The sequence below is a fragment of the Ostrinia nubilalis genome, chromosome 2 (genome assembly GCF_963855985.1).
Source record: "Ostrinia nubilalis chromosome 2, ilOstNubi1.1, whole genome shotgun sequence".
Taxonomy (NCBI): Eukaryota; Metazoa; Arthropoda; class Insecta; order Lepidoptera; family Crambidae; genus Ostrinia; species Ostrinia nubilalis.
In genome coordinates this window covers 4,035,536-4,042,010 of record NC_087089.1, presented here as the reverse complement: position 1 = coordinate 4,042,010, position 6,475 = coordinate 4,035,536, and positions in this window count along the sequence as shown.

Here is a 6,475-nt window from a genome sequence, read left to right as displayed (position 1 = left end):
ATAATTACTCCAATAAGTTGTTGATAAGCAACACGCAAGCTTATTATGTAGATCTATCACGAACACAACGGTAAGAACTTATTTTATAGAAAAATAGTTGAAAATCACGATAACTTCTTGGTCAAGTTCAAAGACATAAAATTTTATTAGTGCGTATAAAATTCTTAACATTTTGGTGTGTTACAATGAGGTCAATATATTTTACGATTGCGGTATTTAGTATTATGACGCGTGTACAGTCGGAGTCGAATAGTTCGTGACACCCAAAGTAGCCAAAAAGTTTGCATTATTATTAGTTTGCAATATACTACGCTATGGCCTTATAGTGTGGGGCAATGGTACAGGTGTACAAAGAGCATTTATTGCACAAAAAAAATGCTTGAGAGCAATATGTGGACTTCCTCCACGCACATCATGCCGGCCATGGTTTGCAAAGCATGGTATACTGACTTTAACATCTCTGTATGTTTATGAAATTTGTGTATTTGTACAGCTTAACAAAACCTTATTTACACGGGCATCCAATGTGTATCCAAGAAATACTAGAAACTCCAATAGACTGGTTTTTAACGATATGCCTAAAACAGCGCAGTTTAGTAAGAGCTGTATAGCCATGTGCATAAAAGTTTACAACAATATACCAGATAACTTTAAAACTCTAAACAATAAATCGTTTAAGACAGCCTTGCTGAGGTGGTTACTGACTAAAACATTTTATGACTTAAAGGAATTTTTTGATGATAATAAAGGTATTCATTAAATAAGTACTAATACGAAATGGGTGCTCTGCGGAGACGATATAAATTTGCATGTCTATTTTATTCGACTAAACATGTTGTGTACTCGCTTATGAATTTTGTAATAACTATTTTCTACCATGTTTTATGCAAATAAAGATATTTATTATTATTTATTTATTATTATTATTATTATTGGAATAGGATTGTGTAGTTAACTTTTTGGCCACTTTGAGTTCACAAACTATTTGCCGCTCATTGTACCTAAATTAAGTCCCAGGTGAATAGGTAGAGACGACCGGTGCATCAGTTATGAGAGGTGCTACATTTGCATTAGAAATGTGTATGTTATGTAGTCATGACTTACATGTGTTTCGACAGTAGGTTTTATGAAAAACCTCTATTCTTAATCGAACTTTCGATCGATCCTTGATTTGACTGCGTTAAAACCTAAAAAATACACATCAAATGATAAATCCTGAAACCAAAAGAAATTGTAGAGTAGTACATAAACTTACTGGAATCGTTGTACGAGTAACACAATAACAATTGATTCAATTTGTAGGAGTATCACCCCAAAAATCTTTTATCAACTTGCACTATAGGTTTTGCTTAAGAAAAACTTTATCTTGATCTATCCATTAGCATTTTTTAAAACCAGGTAGTTTGGCATAGCTTTGTTTGGTTTTTTGGCCTCAAAACAAGAAATGATGACAAAAAACTTCCTGGAATGCAGCCTTAATGCAACGTGCCAGTCTCTCTGAAATGTCAACATTCGTTTCCCTATTCCAACTTACATAGAGTTCAAATTGTTATTGTTTTTAAACTTCTAACCTTATGCATAACATTCCAAACAAATCGTGGGTTTGGTGGAATGCATTGACGTCTATGTTCTACTAATTTTACTGTTATCGTGGATTGGTTTTGCTATTGTTCTAATTTAGTCCCAGATCGTTTTGGGGATACTGCCAAATAGTTATTTATCGTATTGATACTCGTAAACGGATTGTACGACGTTGTAAAGTATTTCAGTGTGTTTGAATTGGAATCTTATATAAACAATCATTTTTATTTATTGTTAGAATTAGGTACATACTTATTTATTTCCTACTTTCTGATTTATGGGCATTTCTCTGTAAGCTCGTACAGGTCCCATACAAATGCTGTCCTGGCAATTATTTTTAACATTTTCCAATAAACCGTGATCCATTTCAAAGAAAATTGACTATTATTTTAGTTAGATAAGGAGTCCCACTGAAATTATTAATATTTTCCGAGTTATTAGCGATTTTCCAAGAAATCATGACAGGGGACTGTTAATTGAGACAGAGGACTGTTATACTTTAAGAAAAAGTCATTTTAAATTGATCAATTATTTATTATTTTATAGCAAATCAATAGTAAACAAAATTTCTTTATAAAAAATTAACAGAAATAACAACTTTCCTTAATAAACATTCATATCAAAAATTCACCTTAACCTCTGAGGCACTGAATTCCGAGTACCACCCGTTCTTGCTATTTCATCATCAAATCTTTGAGGGGAATTTTTGGTCAATTCAGGTTCAGCAGATTAAAGATTTTCCGTTATAATGCTCACAAGAACCACTGTTGCAAAAGCAGCTGACACTTTTCATTGTTAGTCATCAACATCATTTCAGCACTGGACGTCCACTGCTGAACATAGGCCTCCCGCCCTCCCCCAATGACTTCCACATCGCACAGTTGGTATAACGGCCTGCATCCAACGCCTTCCTGCTACTTTTATGAGGTCGTCGGTCCACCCACAAGGTGGCTCGGTGTCGCTTGTCTCTCGCTGCGTTTTCCGGTACATGGCCTCTACTCCAGAACCTTGCTGCCTCATTGTTAGTGTTTTATATTTATTTGGAAAGCCGAGGATGGACCAGGAATGAATACTTGCGACCTGATGCACATATTTGTGCAATTTCAGGCAGAGGACTGTTGCCAGGGGACTGTGTATTTCGGCTAGATTTGACAATATTTACGAAAATGATGTTAAATAGTGTTTTAAGAATCTACCGATCAATTGAGACATAAATATTATATCAATTTATACTTTATTTAGAGATTATTAAGTAATTAACATGCATATTATGACTTACCAGAGGACTGTGTGTGGTGGCGATTCAAGCGCTTGTTCACCTCACAAATGACGCTCTGACACTAAAAAAATAGGCATCTCAACGCCGCATTCGGCAAGGTTGCCTATTTTATAGCAATTGCATTTCATTTCACTCAAAAAAAAACATCGTAGCTATTATAGTTTTTTTATATTATGAATTAAAATTTTTGGCAGGGGACTGTATTAAAATTCTGGGGACAAAGTTTACAGGAGTTTACTAAATAAATAAAATTGGTAATGAGAGATTGTTTTACGAAAATAATATAATTTCATTATTATTCTTTATGCTATGAGCTGCCAGATGTATGTAGTTTCAATATCTTCTTCGTAAATCTCATTTCTAGGCGGAAATGCAGTGATGGGGACAGCCAGGGGACTGTATTTTTCGGGCTTCAATCGAGTCTAGAAAAAAACTAAAAATAGTTATGGTTCTAAAAACAAAGGGCCCGTAAAGTTTTGGGGTTAAAGTTTCATTACGAGTGTGTTTTTTTTAAATATTTTAATTGCTTTTTGAAAAAATCGGCCGGGACAGCCGATTACGAGCTTACAGAGAATCGCCCTTATATAAAGCGGCAGCGATCTACTATTATGATGACTACGTTATAAAAAGTTTACAACTAAGCACTAAAACGATAAAAACCTGTCATAAATGTAAGAGGAAGCGATAAAATACTCTCCCTTCTAATAAGGAAGAGAAAAAAACTATAAACAAAAATAGATTTGGGTTAATGCGCCTTTCGTAATAGTAGGTCCACAACTTATTGTGATTTTATTAAATACAGATTTAAAGAATAATTATCTTGCGACTTGTAGAATTTTTTTCTTCAACTTAGTTTTTAAAATATCGCGATAGGTTTTTTTTCTGCCATTTATGTTTTGTTTTTGTTGCTGCACTTATGACTTGACAAACATCATTTTTATTTCCCTTTTTTGTTTACTCGTATGTAACTTGTAACACAAAGAATATTCTCATAACCGTACTTGTTTTGAGACTTTATCTTATAAGTTACTTGTTTTGTAAACAAAGAGGAAAACTACTGATTTTTAACACGTTTGTAGTTAGTAGACATCAAAATGATCATTACGATTTAAAACGACATAATAATAATATATTTCGATAAGTTATTGCGTATACAAGTCATAATGTACTACTCGTGACATGTAGGTCAGTGGACAACGGAACCTAAAGGTCAGAGCAATTATTTGATATAATAATATCAGCTATTACATAATGAGAGGTTGGGCATTTGATTGTAGTGCAACTTTTATATTATATATTTTTTTTTAAGTTTTTTTTTATGCAAGACAAGGCAGATATTTATTAATTCGATTTGATGTCATAGAGATGTAATGTAAAATGCTCTAGTATTTATAAGCATTAATTTAAGACTTAAAAGTAGTATGACATGACAAGAATTATTTATTTACTTGTCATGTCACATCAACGTTGCATGAATTTCGTTGCACACGTATTATAAATTGTTGTGTAACAATCAATCAAATTAAATTAAATCAGTACCTACCACTAGTAAATTGTAGAAACGGATATTGCCTTTTACAACTCTGAGAATGCCTTGTACAAAACTCATTTATATTAATATGATTTACACTTTTTTCCGACTAGTCTTATGTCCAAGGGATAATAATCTTTATTTTCTAGCCTTAATGTTTTTATTATTATATCAGGTTTATTAACAACATCCAATCAATCAATGTGCACTGAATGAACTAATTAACTAAGCTACATACCGTAGCATTCCTAATTATAATCAAATGTTGCGCACTTAGTAATTTTGTTACACAACATGCGTTCGCGCATAGTGTCCAGTGAAATGGAAAACGGATAATTGTATACTATTGCTCTATTGTTGTCAACAAAAACAAGTCAAGTTGGATGACACTGTGCAAATGCACTTTGCATTGCAAACGATCAGTTATTTTTATACTAACACCTGTAAACACCTGTATTACACCAACACATCATTAGTTACATAAAAGAAAACTGTTATTTTTGATCATGATTGACAGATGTCTTAACAGGTTACAATTAAAGTTAAATAAATTAATTTATCATTCGATAATTTATACATCAATTATTGAATATTTGTATTTATTTGGAGTGAATACTAAACATAATCCACCAAAAGTCGATAGAATTTGGCAATCTTGCAACATCGAACTTTCAATAACAGTGATTTTAAAGTAAAACGATCAGGCTTTGTTTTAGTTTTATCATAATAAGATTTATACCTACATTAATCCTTCAAGCTCCGCGAATCTAGACACAATAGATAATCAATTGTTATGACATTAATTAAAATGCCGTCTGGGACTCAATCGGTTAATGAGGATATTATACTATATTGCAGCTAAAGATCAAAACAAAGTATCATTCATAACCATCATTATAATTTCACAAGCACAGGACGTTCACAGCTGAAAATATTTTTTCAGGTGTATTAATTATTATCTTTTCATTCGTTCAGTTCAGTTCAGTATTTTTAAATTCCTTCGGTATCTTTCATACAACTTTCACATTTCTTTACAACTGAAAAGCGGAATCCAACCATTTATTTCTGTTATAAATCAGTGTCAGATTTAAATTACTAAAGTAAATAGAAAAAACCAGTGACTGAAAATCAATCATCATTAATATTTCATGTGTAGACAGGTACTGTATTAACTTTTATAAAATCCGCAGGTGCACAAATATTATGTTGTTTACACCTTTTTTCAACCAGCTAATGTCATTTTTATGCTAATGACAACAATCAACAATAAGGTACTACTTGTAGACACTCGTAGTAGTTGGTCTTTAAACTTTAATTTCAGAGTTCAGTATTTAGGTAATGATCTGACTCTATCTACCTAACATTAAGATTCGTTACGTGATATTTATCAGTCAGTTAAGCAAAAAAAAACTAACCCCTATTGAATTCCGCAAAAAACTGCGAAACTCGGAGTTTAAAAAATATTTTTGGATTAATAAAATAGGTACGAGTTTTTATTGACGCTTGTTTCTGATCGGAAATTGACACGATTTCTCGATTATTTCGGACTAATTGTTGACGCACGCGCGACGTTAGTCGTAATATCTGCGACAAAAAATACATTAAAAAATTGTTGATTTTTATAACATGCGTCGGTTGATGAAAGTTGTCAGAATATGATACTGATTTATCGCTATTTGTCAGTTTGACTTTGACTAACGAATGTTATATAGATTTTTCTGTCGTTTTGTTTAGTGAAGTTGATTGAAATGACGACACTGTTAGTCTTCCAATTGTGATTTGATAATGATCCAATTACATATTTAATTGTGATTTATTACTTGAAGAGTCTTTTTAACACTTGTTTAATATTTGCAAAAACATTGTACGTAGATTTTGTTATTATTAATTTTTGTAATAATTACATAGTTGAGAAATACGAAATTATGTATATTGGTCGATAAGTCACTGCGCTCTTTGTGTTCTTAATGGGGTTAAATCCATTAAAACAAAAGCTGGCATACGTTATTCTTATTTTAAATCACGTCCCCTCTAAATCAAATCTAAAAAGTGGTCCGGAAGCGAACCTGCTCCCGTCGCGGGCC